This window comes from Microcaecilia unicolor, chromosome 8 (genome assembly GCF_901765095.1).
Source record: "Microcaecilia unicolor chromosome 8, aMicUni1.1, whole genome shotgun sequence".
NCBI lineage: Eukaryota > Metazoa > Chordata > Amphibia > Gymnophiona > Siphonopidae > Microcaecilia > Microcaecilia unicolor.
In genome coordinates, this window is record NC_044038.1 from 36,105,619 (window position 1) to 36,121,683 (window position 16,065).

Here is a 16,065-nt window from a genome sequence, read left to right on the forward strand (position 1 = left end):
ATATCTATGTTAGTTGAATGTTCTAATGCATGCTTATTAGATGTATCATTGGTATTATGCTATGAGTGGAGGAGTGGTCTAGTGGTTAGAGCACTGGTCTTGGCATCCAGAGGTGGTTGGTTCAAATCCTACAGCTTCTTATGATCTTGGGAAAGTCACTTAACCCACCATTGCCTTTGGTACTAACTTAGATTGCCAGTGTACCTGAATGTAATTCACCTTGAGCCACTCCTCTTACCCATAAAGCCTTCTATTTGAGTTTGCCCATTTTCTCTCTCATCAATGCTGATTCCTTACTGTCCCATCACATTGTTCGATCTTCCAACGCTAACCTGTTAACTCTTCCATCAGTATCGTCAATACATTTGGACTGCACCCTCTCCACTGCCTTTTGCTGTTTGTCACCATGTTTAGGGAATCAGATTCCAGTAGATTTGTGTTTGCAATTTTCAGCAGCTAAGTTTCAGACTACCTTAAAATGCTGGTTTTTCTCTAAGATCTTTGATTGAATATTTATTTTTAGCTTTTTACCCTGTCACTTTCTACCCCCTCCCCCCACCTTTGTGTTCTGATTTACAATGATGATGTCGCTTAGGTTGCTTTAGTTATTCTATTCACCCTCTGTTCTTTTGTGTCCTGTCTGATCTTATGTGTTATGCTTCTTTTGTTTTAGTGTTTATTGGTAATTATTGTTCTCATTTGCCTCTTCTGTTTTGTAAACCACCTTGATGTGCTTTGTTAAAGGCAGTATAACAAAACGCTCAAAGTAAAATAAATAAATAAATAGATTTTTTTTTTTTTTTAGAAGTATGGTATTGGCTTTCAATAAGTGTGTTTATTTCTTTTAACCGCTTAAAATATTTCTTTGAATTTTACTGAAATGGAGACATTGATGTATTCAAGGTACGTCTAGAGAATGCTAAGGACGTACTCTGTAACTTTTCTATAAAAATAAAAACATTTCTTAAACCTGTAGATCATTATGTGTTCTAGCTGCTGTAATTATAACCTTTCTTCATGTACCGTTGGGACGAATATCTTGTACAACGTGGCAGTAGTATCCTCCCTGGTGATTTATTGTTAACGTTTGCAAAATGGAAATTGTATTAAATAAAATTCTTGTGAATTCAATAGAATTATATAAGCACACAAAAATCCCATCTTGGTGTGGCTTAGGAAGTGTAGGCAACAACAATAATTCCTAAAAGAAGTTAAGCAGAATTGACATTGTACGAAACAAATTGATTCTCTGAGGAGAGTAAAAGGACTGGGCCCTTTAAATTGGAACAGCATGATTGAAGGAATGACATAAGGCTTTTATTCAGTGTGGCACATCGAGATATTCGGTAAGATTGTATTTCAGTAAGGATTGTAACAATTTCCACAGTTTCAGCAAAAAAGCCATGAGAAGAGGATGCGTGGACTTAAGCAACCAAACGTTTTACTTGTTAGACAAGGCTTGGAGAACTGAAAGTGATGAAATGTTTGTCTTTTTTTTTCTGACCTCTTTCTACTCATTTCTGGGTAGCAAAGGTTGGGTGAACGCAGTGGTGCCTTGATCTCTCTTCTTGGCAGAAGTTTCCCAGAGCCCACAGAGTCTGGTCTTCCTTTTTATAAGATTTCTTTATTGATTTTTAGGTTGAAAAAATGTTGAAAACATGGATGAACAGATAACATTGTATTACTACTAATCATTTCTATAGCACTACTAGATGTATGCAGTGCTGTACACGTTATACTTTCTCTGTCCCTAGAAGGCTCACAAACTAAGCTTTCGTACCTGGGGCAATGGAGGGTTAAGTGACTTGCCCAAGATCACAAGGAGCTGCAGTGGGAATTGAATCCAGGTTGCCAGGATCAAATCCCGCTGCACTAACCATTAGGTCACTCCTCCACTCCAGGCATATGGAAGATAGGCTCAATTATATTATGAATAGAGTTATGTTTGATTTTATATTGTTTTATGTTAAGTTGTCTTCTCCAGCTTAATATTTTGTATGTTTTTATTGTGAACCACTAAGAAATTCTGGGATCCTTTTACTGAAACATGTTAACATCTGGGCTTAACGCATTTTAATGCAGTACTTTCTCACGCATTAAGCCCAGATTTTCTATGGCAGTATTTAGGGCATTTTAAGTAATTGTTTTTTTGCAAGTACTACTACTACTACTTATCATTTCTGTAGCGCTACTAGACGTACGCAGCACTGTACACTTGAACATGAAGAGACAGTCCCTGCTCGACAGAGCTTACAATCTAATTAGGACACACAGGACAAATAAGGGCCAAGGACACAGAGTAGCAAGATTCTGTGTAGAATTCAAAGAGTAGCAAGATTCTGTGTAGAATTCAAAGAGTAGCAAGATTCCGTGCAGAATCTCAAAGAATAGTAAAGATTCCGGAATCCCAAAGACTACTACTTATCATTTCTATAGCGCTACTAGACGTACGCAGCACTGTACACTTGAATATGAAGAGACAGTCCTTGCTCAACAGAGCTTACAATCTAATTAGTCCCACATGAATTAGCTTATGAGACTTGCAAAACATTATCGTGGGAGCACTTACCACCTCTTCTTTAGGAGGCCCTAAGTGCTCCCACATTGAGTCCATGTTATTCTGTTAGTACACGCTAATTAGAATGCGCTAGCTGGATAATACTTCCATGCCCATTTGCTGCCCATGATATGCTGCCTCCTGAAAAAATAACAAAAAAATGAATAACACGCATTTTATGGGCACTTCCATGGAAATTACTGCAAAACGCTTTTTACATTTTGCAGTAAGCCTTTTCTCATGTACTAAGCCTATATTATGGTTTAGCACACTTTAGGTAAAGGACCCCTTTATGATTTGTGGCATATAAATATTTGTAAACAAATAAAATAATGTAGTTATAATAAATAATAAATTCAAACAAAAGAATAAAACAAAACACAAATTCAACATTTTTGTTTACAGTAAGAGTATGCTAACACCCAGATCACAGACCTGATAGTAACATATACATAACGTAGTAACATAGTAGGTGATGGCAGAAAAAGACCTGCACGGTCCATCTAGTCTGCCCAACAAGATAAACCCATATGTGCTACTTCTTGTGTATACCTTACCTTGATTTGTATCTGCCATTTTCAGGGCATAGACCATAGAAGTCTTACCCAGCACTAGCCCCGCCTCCCAATCTCAGCTAAGCTTCTGAGGATCCATTCCTTCTGAACAGGATTCCTTTATGTTTATCCCATACATGCTTGAATTCTGCTACCGTTTTCATCTCCACCACCTCCGCGGGAGGGCATTGCCCCAAGAAACATCTTCTCATCAATTAAAAAAAAAATTAAGCCAATATTTCTAAATGTATTTATATTTAGTCCACAGATTTTCAGTAGTAGCTCAGTGTGGGTTATATTCAGGTACAGAAGGTACTTCTCTGTCCGTGGAGCATTTATAATCTTACCTGAGGTAATAAGGGTTAAGTGACTTGCCCATGATCACAATATAGTAACACTAGTAAAAAAAAAACCCGTTTCTGATGCAAATGAAACGGGGGCTAGCAAGGTTTTCTTCAGAGTGTACATGTGGGAGTGTGTGTGTGTCCCTGCCCTCTGCCCTCTCTCCCTCCCCCTCCCCCTTGGAGTCCAGTCCTTCAGTGTTGTTTCCTGCTGTTCTGTGTTTTTGTTACAGAGAGTGAGGGCATCTCTCTCCCCTCCCCCCTCTGAGTCCTTCACTGTTTCCTGGGATTTCGTGCTGTGCTGTTTTCCTTCACTCATGGGGAAACCGGATATCTCTGGCGTTTCACACTTCCGGCTGGAGGCTTCAGTGGTGCCTTTTATATATATAGATAGTAGATGATTAGTCCATCCATTCTGCCCATCAGTCACATTGTTTATCAGTCTTAGTGGGATTTCCACCCCAGCTTTCCTAGTTATCAGTCTGCTGCTCTACCACTAGGCTAAACTGCTTTCTCTTTGGATTAAGTAGAACGTTAGCCTCCCCCCCCCCCCCCCCCCCCTCCAGTGTTCATTCTTGCTAGTGGATTGCTATCCTTCTTTGTACCAGAGCCACCATCTATGTACCAGTTAGACCTGACCATCTTAGCTTTTGAGACCTAACAACTTCTGGTTCTCCCAGGTCAGTATTATTGGGGTAATGATTGGTTGTTGCATATTCTATCAACCTATGGGCAGCCTGTGAGGATTGTGGGGCCATGTGCAGGCATTCATTGTGGAGCCTCTTTTTTTATGTCAGTAGGAGTTTAAAATGGGGCTGAAAAGGGGGAAGGCAGGCACAAAAAACACAGTTGTTCAATGCTAGGGCCAGTCTTGCCAAAAAACATTAGGGAGCTAGTGGCCACACCTGTGATTGAATACAGTCAACAGACTGATAGCCATATAATATATCTCTCTATATAAAACACACCTCCAACGTTCTAATGAAGCCTCAAGTCTCCAAATGTTGTAAAGTTGTAGTTGTGTAGATCACTGTTCCTCCATGAGTGTCTGCCCCGCCCTTGCGTCACAACGTGATGATATTGAGGGCGGAGCACTGACACTCAACGAATTGCATCGCCCACTCGATCCTACGCGAAGAAACGTGACGTCAAACGCAACACGAACCTATGCGAATGACCTGCAAGAAAGAAGGGAGGACTACCATCGCCCCGCCCATTCCTACGCGACGAAACGTAACGTCAGACGCATCGAGAACCGAAGCAAATGACCTGCAAGAAAGAAGGGAGGACTACCATCGCCCCACCCTTGCGTCACAACGCGATGACGCTGAGGGTGGAGCACTGACACTTGGGAGGAAGCGAGGGAGGAAAGCAGCCTGAACGTGGGAGGGAGAGAGCGAGCCAGCCTGAACGTGGGAGGGAGGAGGCAGGCGGGCAGGCAGCCTGAACGTCGGAGGGTGGGAGGGAAGGAGAGAGCCAGCCAGCCAGCCAACCTGCCTGCCTGAACGTGGGAGGGAGGGAGGAAGGGAGCCTGCCTGAACGTGGCAGTGGGAGGGAGGGACCCTGAACGAGGGAGGGAGGGCCACGACCCTGAAAGGCGGAGGGAGGGGGGCCACGGCCCAGAAGCTGGGAGGGGGGAGGGGAAGGAAGGGGGAGGGAAGACGGGGGAGGGACGACAGGGGGGAGGGGGAAGGAGGGCGGGAGACGGAGGGGGGGCCCTGCCGCACACTCTAATTCTTTCTCACATACACACTCTCATTCTCACACACACACTCTCACAAAGACATCCTCACTCTATGTCACACATACATACACACACACTCGCACATTCACTCTCACACACAGTCACTCTCACACACACTCTCTCAAACATACACACTCCGAGGAAAACCTTGCTAACGCCCGTTTCATTGGTCTCAGAAACGGGCCTTTTTTACTAGTCTTTTCAAAAAGCAAACCTTTGGGGTTTTTTTTAATGATCATTTGAGGTTTTAGAATACTATGAGGCATATTTTCAAAGCACTTTGGGAGGCTAAGTTCCATATGTTTCTATGGAACTTTGGGAGGCTAAGTGCTTTGAAAATAAGCCTCATATGTCTGCTAATTATGTAAATTTTTTTGTATGAACATTTCCAATCCTTTTATTATGTATTTTGAATGCAGCTCACATCTTCTCATTGGTTGCTCAAAGTGAGTTACATTCAAGTATAGAAGGTATTTATTTCCCTGTTCCAGTGGGCTTACACTCTAACTTTGTTTCTGTCTTGAAATCCATAATGATGTGTAGTGGCAGGTGTGTACATTTTTATGCTGTTTCCTTAATTTAATATCTTCATAACTATTCCAGTCAAATTAATGACCTTTTGTTTGTTTTGTCCTTTCACAGCAAACCACCTGAAGATAGGAATGTAACAAGTAAAGACTGACTGAAGATCCTCTCTTCAAAGTAAGCTAAACACTGAATTACTTTCTGTATACAACATGAAGGGTATTGAAAATTGGGTCACAGTTTTCCAAATGCCATAGCCAAGGAAGACCGGTGATCAAGAAATGTTAATATCTCTATGTGTTTTTCAAAGCTTACTGTTGCATTTTGATTATTTTATTTTAGCTGTAGTTGAGGTTTTGTAAAGAAAACCTTTTCAAATCTTTATTTTGATGTAAATGGCTCAAAAGTTTGATCATGGTGAAACTAGTAGTAAGTACTTTTGCATGGGTAGTGTTTAACCCAAGCATTCTGGAGAAGATGGTTGGTAGGAAAAATAATGGAATTGCTTCTGAAGGAAAATAGTTAACTTTCTAGAAGCCAACCGTTTGCAGGATTCGAGTCAACATGGCTTTACCAAAGGAAAATCCTGCCAAACAAATCTGATTGACTTCTTTGACTGGGTGACCAAAGAACTGGATAAAGGACATACTCTAGATGTAATCTACTTGGATTTCAGCAAAGCCTTTGATATGGTCCCTCACACAAGATGCATGAATAAGCTGAGAGGGCTGATCTTGGGACCCACAGTGGTGAAATGGATTTGAAACTGGTTGACTGACAGGCGGAAAGGGAGGTGAGCGATAGAGTGCCTCAGGGGTCGGTGCTGCGGCTGATTCTGCATAATATATTTTTGAGAGACATTGCTGAAGGGTTAGATGGAAAAGTTTCTTTTGTGGATGACACGAAGATAGCCAATAGAGTGGATACCCTGGAGGGAGTAGAAACCATGAGAAGGGATCTCCGACTGCTAGAAGAATGATCAAGGGTCTGGCAGTTAAAATGTAATAAAGCTTACAAACTAGGGGAAATGCTAAATCACCAGAGTCATATCATAAGTATTCACATTAAGACTCCAGAATTATATCAGAAATACAAATTTTATTGCATCTATGTGTCTTTACACACTAAATGACACATCTATAAAATATATACCAAGACACCACCATTCATTCGCCATTCACACTTCACCAGCAATAGCAACCAGTGTAAAGTACATGTGTTTAAACATCGTAAATGTAATTCATGCAATGTAGCTGTTACAGTGCTCAAATATTCATCAGCAAGTGATGAATATTTGAGACACTTGCCGATGAATATTTGATGTCTTGGTATATATTTTATAGATGTGTCATTTAGTGTGTAAAGACACAGAGATGCAATAAAATTTGTATTTGTGATATAATTCTGGAGTCTTAATGTGTATAGTTAAAATGTAATGCCAAGAAGTGCAGAGTGATGCACTTGGGGTGCAGAACCAAAAGATATGTACCAGATAGAAGGGGAGAGATTGGTAAGCTTGGCTCAGGAGAGAGACCTTAGGGTGATTTTGACTGAGGATCTCAAGGCGGTGGATGCAGCCAAAAGGATGCTAGGCTGCATAGAGAAGGGTATAACCAGCAGAAGAAAGGAGGCGTTGATGCCCCTGTACAAGTCATGGTCAGGCCCCACTTGGAGGTCATATCTTGCTAAGGATGTAAAAAGACTTGAAGCAGTTCAAAGAAAGGTGTAGCAAGATATGCAAGGAGAGACTTGATGACCTGAACATGTATACCCTGGAGGAAAGGAGAAACAGGGGTGATATGATACATTCAAATATTTGAAAGGTATTAATCCGCAAATAAACCTTTCCCAGAGACAGGAAGTTGGTAGAACTAGAGGACATAAATTGAGGTTGAGGGGGGGGGGACTCAGAATAATGTCAGGAAGTATTTTTTTACTGAGAGGATGGTAGATACCTGGAATGCCCTCCCACGGGAGATGGTAGAGATGAAAATGGTAATGGAATTCAAAAATGTGTGGGATAAACATAAAGAGGAATCCTGTTTAGAAGGAATGGATCCAAAGAAGCTTAGCAGAGATTAAGTGGCACCACTGGTAACATGCTGGGCAGACTTCTACAGTCTGTGCCCTGATCACGGCTGGACAGATTCAGCTTCAGAAGTTTGAGAACAAGGCCAGTGCTGAGCAGAATTCTATGGCCAATGCCCTGAAAATGACAAGGGCAAATCAAGATCAGGTATACATAGAAAGTATCATACCTTATATAATGAGTTTATCTTGTTGGGCAGACTGGATGGACCATATAGTTCTTTATCTGCCATCATCTACTATATATGTTACTATTTAACATATATAGCAGACACTACTGTATAAAAAGATTTGGGTCAGTGACGAATTTGGCTCCTTTAAGATTATTAGATAACAATGTTCTTGGACTTTCAGGACCTCATAGGTTCAGGTTTCAGTGTCAAGGTAGTTATTTGCTTTTGTATCACTTTAATATAATTATATAATGATGATGATAATTTAGTATAATTATAATTATCAACAAAAAAGCCTTTCTTTGGGCCTTCTTCTAGTACATTTAGGGCAGACGTTATCGACGCGGGTTACTGTATGGTGGGTAATTTTAGCAAAGGGTCTCATTTCATAAAATGGGACAGTAACCCATGTTGATAACTTCCCCCCTTAATCTATGTTCAGTCACCTGATCTTTATTGAACCAACCAAAAGTCTTGTTACAGATGTAAAGTTTCACACTTGAGACACAAATAATGATTGCCTCTTTGATCCCACTTTATTCTTACTGTCTCAAGAGAAGTGAGAGGATTTAATGATCCTCGATAAGCATGAATTTTAAAGTAGCGCCCCACTGAGTGCCACAGAGGTACTACTCGCATGTAGATGCTAATTACAGCGAAAGCTAAGGGCCCTGTTTACAAAGGCATGCTAGCGTTTTTAGTACGCGCTAACCGTGTAGATAATATGCCTATGGGCATGTACACGGTTAGCATGCTCTAAAAACGCTAGCATGCCTTTGTAAACAGGGCCCTAAATGTTTCTGCAAAAGTCTCAGGTGTTTCTTGCATCATCTCTCCCCCCACCCCCACCCCATGACTCCCAAACAACCCTCATGTGCTATTAAAAGAATCAAGAAAGTTTGGAAAAGGGAGAAGTAAAGGACTATTTTTAGTTTTTCAAAGGTTCTGCTTGGTAGTTGCTTTACAAATCACTGGAAGGATTATGATATGTGGAAGAAAAATCTCCTGTTATATTAGATGCCCCCTTTCCCCTCACCAGCAAGAACAGTACTAGGTCAACCCTTGCACTTCATTGCTTTTCCAAAGTCTATAAACAGCATTCTGGAGAGACTAAGAGGCCCTTTTACTAAGCCGCGTAAGCGTCTACGTGCACCCAATGCTTGCCAAAATGGAGCCTGACTACCGCGTGGTTCTTGTGGTAATTTCATTTTTGACGCATCCAATGCGTGCGTCCGAAAAATATTTTTTATTTTCGGGTGCACGCCAAGTAGCATTTGACACGCGTAGGTCATTACCACCCAGTTACCGCATGAGTTTTTACCGCTAAGTCAATGGCAGGCGGTAAGGTCTCAGACCCAAAATGGACACGCGGCAAATTTGATTTTGCCGCACGTCTATTTTTGGCAAAAATTTTTAAAAGGCATTTTTTACATCTGCACTGAAAAATGATTCTGCGTGCGCCCAAAACACGTGCCACAGGCCATTTTTCAGCACATCTTAGTAAAAGGACCCCTAAGGCCAGTGCCAATCCATAAATAATGTTTTCTTTTAATGACCTTTCTGTGTATTTCCAGGTCCTTAGTTTTTTTTTTTAAACAGTTAGGGAGTGAGTCAGTTTTCTGGAGAGAGACGCATTGAATGCATCTTGATAAGTGACTCTGTATACAACAAATTTATGTTCAGTCATGGTTCAGTGACAACAGGGTGCTCTGACTGTTCTTGCTTCTAAAGTCTGTCTGTTATCTTGCTTACCTGAAATACTTGCAAGCACACAGAATGGGTGATGCACGGTCTTTAAAAAGATAAAGGTGTGAGGGGAGTTTCAAAATGGCGGCATGCTGCGATCGCGGTTAAGACCTCTCGAACAGAGCTGTGGAATTTTTTATTGATTCTTTAGTGAAAATGCCTCACACAAAACGGAAAGGAATGGTCCAGACTGCAGCCTCATCGGCCAGGACCTCCTCCCCTTCACAGCAAACTATCGAGAGGTTTACCATGAGGACGCCAGAACAGATAACCGGGAAGCACCCTGCTGTCTCCTTGGTGGGAGAACTTCGAGACTTAGGGCTGGATGTTACTCTCTCTCCCCCCCCCCCCCCCCCCCCCCCCCCCAGATCTCAATCCACCGCCTCCACCCGAAGGTCCCCTCTCCCAGTTGGGAACATCTGAATCGGAAGTTGACGAAAGCGTTTTCCAAGAAAGAGGCTCTATCGAGAGGGGAACCGACGGAGGTTTGAGGCCCTCGGGCCAGCAAACTCAATGTAGAATTTCTCTACTAAAACCCGAGACAGTGACACTAGAGAGCATATGGGGAGCTCTCCAACAATTAGAAATCAAACTGATTAATTCTTCGGAAGAAATTGCCACACTTGTGAGTACTGTTGATATGCTTACTAAATCTTTCGATGTTATTAAAAACGACTCTAAAACCCAAATGTTGGAGTTTAAAACAGATGTGGAAAAACTACAAGAATCCTCAAATATGATTATAAAAGACAATGGTTTGATTCATAGAAAAATTGAACTGATTGAGAATTGTAATCGACGATTGAACTTACGTTTCTTTCATTTTCCTAAAGCATTGGGGATTAGTCCTCTGGAAGCCTTTAAAAAATATCTTATAGTGGTTTTGAAATACTCTCCTGACCTTATTCCTCTAATAAATCGTATATATTATATACCACAAAAGAAGAAAATACAGACTGATTTGGAATTGGAGTCACAACTACAAAAAAAGGAAGCAGAAAATTTGAATTTGACTGATATTCTAGAATCATCAATAACTGAGGATTCCGAAAGGATGACTTTAATCGTGTCCTTTATATTTGAGCAAGATGTCGAAGCAGTCAAACGCTTATTCTTTAAGAACTCGCAATCCTTGTTCTATGGGGCAAAGATTTAGATGTATTTAGATGTTAGCAGACAAACACAGGAAAGAAGAGCTTTTTTAGCCATTAGGAAAGAGGCCCTAGCAATAGGGGCTTCTTTTTACCTCAATTATCCTTGTAAATGCGTAATAAAATACTTAGGGCTTAAATATATCTTCTTCAATCCGGAACAATTAAGAGCTTTTGTTAATTCAAAAAAGTTGGAAACAGTTTGATATCCGTGATTGAGTTTTTCTGATTTATAAGAAGGTCTGATGATAGGTGTGTAAAGCTATATTCACTGTCTATCAATATACCTTAACTTTATCTCCTGAACAATATGTTTACTCCTCCCCAACTTTGTGGTCTAAAGAAGACAAGAAATAGTACTTTTCTGATTACTTAATTTTCTTTTTTTTTATAACATGCCTAAGTCTGTTTTTCTTGTAAAGTATTTCACTTGTAATAAGTAAATTCTAAACTTATAAATAAAAAAAATAAAAGATAAAGGTGCTTCTGAAATAACACAGAATTAGATGAAACAAATGTTACTGAAACACACATGAACTCTTTAAGACAGCAATTAGATAAGAATGAACGGTATTTATGTGTTCATCATAGCTTCCTTTTAAATTCCATGTTAGCAAATGCTGATGCCTTTTTGATCTACTCCCACACAACTCACTCTAAATCAACCAGAATGGTCTTAAGACATGCAAGAAGCGAGAGTAGCAGCATTTTTTAAAAATGTTGTTTATCACAGTGTCACATTTTAGACAAAGACAAAGCCGGTTTCATTTGTTCTCTGAACTCGTGAAAGTCATCCTGAACTTTCTATTGAAGAAGTGCACAGGGTAGGTGACTCATTTTCTTTTTCACTGAAGCCTGGTAGTGTTTTGACCAGGGTTAGCCAAGTGCACAGAGAGGATTTATGTTTGGGTAGTTGGTTTTTTTCAGCTCCAGTTCACTTATTATTCTAAAACTCCTAGATATCACTTTTAAAGTCAACTGACAGGTAGTTCAACTTGGTCTCAAAAAACTTGAGCGATGTCCAAGGGGAGTTTCTTCTCATACTTTCATGTCTTTCTGCCTTGCAAATTACTGAGATTTTTAATTTTCAAGCGCCATTCGCTTCTGCTGCATAGAGAAATCTTGAAGTACCTGGATTTGTGGTCAACCTCTTCCTCAGATTTCACAACCTTAATATGTCTTAGGCAGTACATTTGTAGTGGAGATGGTAAATAATGGCTGTAGAGTTAAGGATGGGCAGAACTGGGACATACTAAATGTAATAACAATGCAAAGTGTTGGTCACCTAATTAGGAATGTCAGTTCTATAATTGGGCACATGCACGAAAGTGGCATCTTAAGTTCTACTTGCACAAAAGTGCAGTAAGTATTATTCTGTAAGGGAGAATGTAATGCATAACTGCAACAGGGTGTACACATAAGTGGAGTATGGGTGGGACATGGGGCACGTCTCCTACTTATGTGTGCACCTGTCACGCCCCTCACCTTGCCGGTGATGGCGCTCCTGGAGCTGTCCCCCGCCATTCTTGGAGGACGGGGTTCCCTCCTGCGACGCTGCTTCCCCCAGCTCGCCAGCGGGTGCGCACACACGCGAGCGCATGCCAATTGGCGCCCTCTCCCACGCTGCTTCCTTTCCCCGTCCTGGTCGCCTCCGACGGACGCTGGCTGGGCACTCTGGCATACCGGGTTCTCTGCCCCGCCTCTCAGCTCTGCAGATTGGCTGTGTGTCCTGGCTCTCTACCCTGGCTACCTATGGACACTCCCTTGCTCCCTCTCTGCCTCTCTTATTGGGTGTTCCGCTGGTATTCCTCCAACCAATGACAGCTCTTCCTCTCAGCTGTTTCTTGCTATGGGCTGATTCCAGTCCTATTTCTGGGGAATCTTTCTATGCTTCTGGGCTTCGGCTTCTACTTGATAAGCGGTTCTCTTTGCTGTGCTCTTGCCTGTCTTGTTTGCCTGGTTCTAAACACTGCTTGTATCTGGATTACTGTCTCGCCTGCTGCCTGCCCTTTAAACGCTGCTTGTATCTGGATTACCCTTTTGCCTGCTGCCTGCCTGTTGAACATCGCTTGTACCTGGATTATTCTCTCACTTGCTGCCTGCCTGTTAAACGCTGCTTGTATCTGGAGTACCCTTTTGCCTGCTGCCTGTCTGTTGAACATCGCTTGTACCTGGATTTTTCTCTCGCCTGCTGCCTGCCTGTTAAACGCTGCTTGTATCTGGATTACCCTTTTGCCTGCCTCCTGCCTGTTAAACGCTGCTTGTATCTGGATTACCCTTTTGCCTGCTGCCTGCCTGTTGAACATTGCTTGTGCCTGGGCCATTCCCTTCCGTTCCCCTCCGGCTGGTTCCCAGCGCCCCTCTCCTCAGCTTCCCGCACAAGTCCTGCCGGCTGCCCGCACCTGGAGGCTCAACCTCCGTGGAACGGCGGTCACCGCAGGTGAACCTCGGGGTTGCTCGGCCGCCAAGCAGAGTACGGGGGTGTGTCACCGTGCTCAGCAGTGCTCCACTTGACACAAGAACTCACAAGTCTGACAGCACCTTATAGTATGCTATATGTTCCATGCACTATATGGCACATTCAGGCACACCAATTTAAGACAGCCATAGACCTGGCATAAGTGGACGCGTGGCACGTGGCATCGAGGTGCCTAACTTTGCTCCCAGGGTGTTTAGCAACTTCAGAGACCTATTTAAACATTATTTGTTGTAGCAATTCTTCACAACTCCTCAAAGCACATGGACATTCATATTATTATTATTATTATCACTATCATAGCATATCGAAGATGTACACAGAGTTGTACAGACAGTCCTAGAGGATAATTTTAGAACAGGTTACCTAGTTTTGAAGGGCAAGCAAGACCAGTTTTTAGACTATTTTATAAGGATGCATAAGCGCCTATATGTCCGTATAAAAAAACTAGGGGCAAATCAGAAGAACTAGCAGATAGACTGAAGCCACAGATGTTTACACCTGCCCGGGGGCCACAACAAACAGGAAAAACACCTCTACGAATAGTCCAAAGAAAGCAGAAACATAGAGTGCAAACAAGAGCTTCAACGCAGGAAGTCTTGATCAAAACACCTTTATTGCACCAAACAGAGACCCGACACAGGGCAGTGTTTCTGCGGAAATCACCCAGATCCGAAAAAAAAGTCACCTTGACGCCAAAACCGCATTGCTACTATGTCCGATATAGCTGGGAGTTTAGTTGGGTGGCTTTTTCAGTTAGGAGGAAAGAATGTAATCCATTGTACTTTGAGGTAATGTGGTTATCATGTACAATGCATGTTGATTTTTGTTATTGTAACTCACCTCAAGCTCATTGATGACCCGAGTAATCAAATTTTGTAAAGTATGTACAAATTGGAATTGACATGTCTAGGACAGGGTATGTCAAGTTCCATTACTATTTTATAACAGAATCTGCCGACGTAAAGCCTGTTTAAGATACTTGGAAAAATGGATGTTTATGCATTGATTATATGAAGCAGGATCATCCATTTTAGAACCATAAATTTCTGAAATATCAACAGAGCCAAAACAGACACCCAAACATTTACATGCCAGCACATGTTTATGTTCTAAAGTGCCAACATGCATGTTTACGTTAGCCATTTTAGAAACATAAATGTTTATTGTACCTACGCTGTCACAGAGTCCGATGTCTTTTGCCAGTTTTGCATTCAGAGGAGATAGCCACCACTGGAGGATTAAGGAGGCAACCCTCCAAAGGAGCACTGCACAAAATGAGGATCTTGCTGAAACCTAGACGTCCTAACATCAGTCTTTTTGGTCATAGACGTGCATTCCCCTTCTCAAACGTGGGTTATGTGTATTTTGCTTTTCGGGGGTTTTTTTGGCCTGCCTTATTCCCACCCAAAACATACTCAGACCATGCCATATACACAGTTTTCAGTTTTAGACTTGCATATCCCAGCTTTGTAAAACTGGGATTCCGATGTTTGTGCACTATAAACAACTAAATGCTATTTTAAGAATGTCTAAAGTGTGAATAGCACTTCTAAAATGATCACATAATTCTTTCACTAAAGTCATTACCATTACTTGGAACAGAACAATATGTATTATATGTATCAAGAAAACAGAGCTCTGATTAACAATAATGATACTAAACAGGGATCAGCAATAGACTAGAATTTATAAAGAATGCATCCCAAAACTTATATATTATAGAAAAATAAGATCAACAAACAATGGTAGAGAACCAAACTTGCCTCATGCAATATGAAGATTATGTGGTCTGATGCAATTAACACCCAACTCCCTCAAAACCCCAAGTGTTAATTGCATCAAATTGCCCTTTAAATAACTCTTCTCCCAGTGCCATCCTTCCATGCCTTGCTGTTCTGGTTAGAGAGCAGAGTGATATCACACAGACCTCTCGCAGCCCCTTCAGTAGGCTCAGTAGATAAGATTAGAACCCCCTGGTGGTGGGGAGGACATAAGACTTCTCAATTTGAGCCAAGCTCTGAACCAGTATTAAAGTTAATTTTGAGAGGTATATGCTGTTTTTATGTGGGAAGGCGGCATGTCATCTTGATCAAAACTAGTAATAGCTAGTTTGAAAGACCTCATGAGCATGTCTGAAAGCCCGTAAAGCCATCATTTTGTACTGCAGAATGTTTTGATGGGGGAAAATTACCAGATCTGTGAAATGTCTCGAGCATTTTGAACATTTGACAGCTGTGAAATAGAAAGGCTGCATTCCAAAGACTTAACCCAAATAGTTGCCTGTCTTCGGCTTCTCTGAATGTCACTTTGTAAGAGATTCCTGTTTCCCTGTAGCAGTGCTCACCGCTACAGCTGTTGAAGGATCCTAGACTTCATCTACTCATTCTTCCCATAGCAGGCTCTAAAAATCCTTGAGCCAAATCGAAATAAATTGTTAACAAAAAAGGGTGTCAGACCAATGGTCCATCTAGCCCAGTATCCTGCTTCCAACAGTGGCCAATCCAGGTCACAAGTCCCTGGCAGAAACCCTAATGGGACAGAGAAATATCCAGTTTACCTAAATGTAACTCACCTTGAGCTACTACCAGTGGCGTACCAAGTGGGGGGGGGGGGGGGCGGTGGGGGCGGTCCGCCCCGGGTGCATGCCGCTGGGGGGTGCCGCGGCGCGCGCCTGCTCTGAGTCCGCTGACTTCACGTGTTCGCTGCA

At 41.9% G+C, this 16,065-nt stretch overlaps 1 protein-coding gene across 2 annotated transcripts in view; it reads left to right on the forward strand.

The window, feature by feature from the left end:
• The window catches only part of MRTFB (myocardin related transcription factor B), a 308,685-nt gene that overhangs the window by 101,797 nt on the left and 190,823 nt on the right, over positions 1 to 16,065 (forward strand). For both annotated transcript variants that reach the window (XM_030212476.1, XM_030212477.1), the window contains exon 2: positions 5,839 to 5,898. The gene's annotated coding sequence lies outside the window, so the exon portion shown is untranslated. The remainder of the gene's footprint in view (positions 1 to 5,838; positions 5,899 to 16,065) is intronic.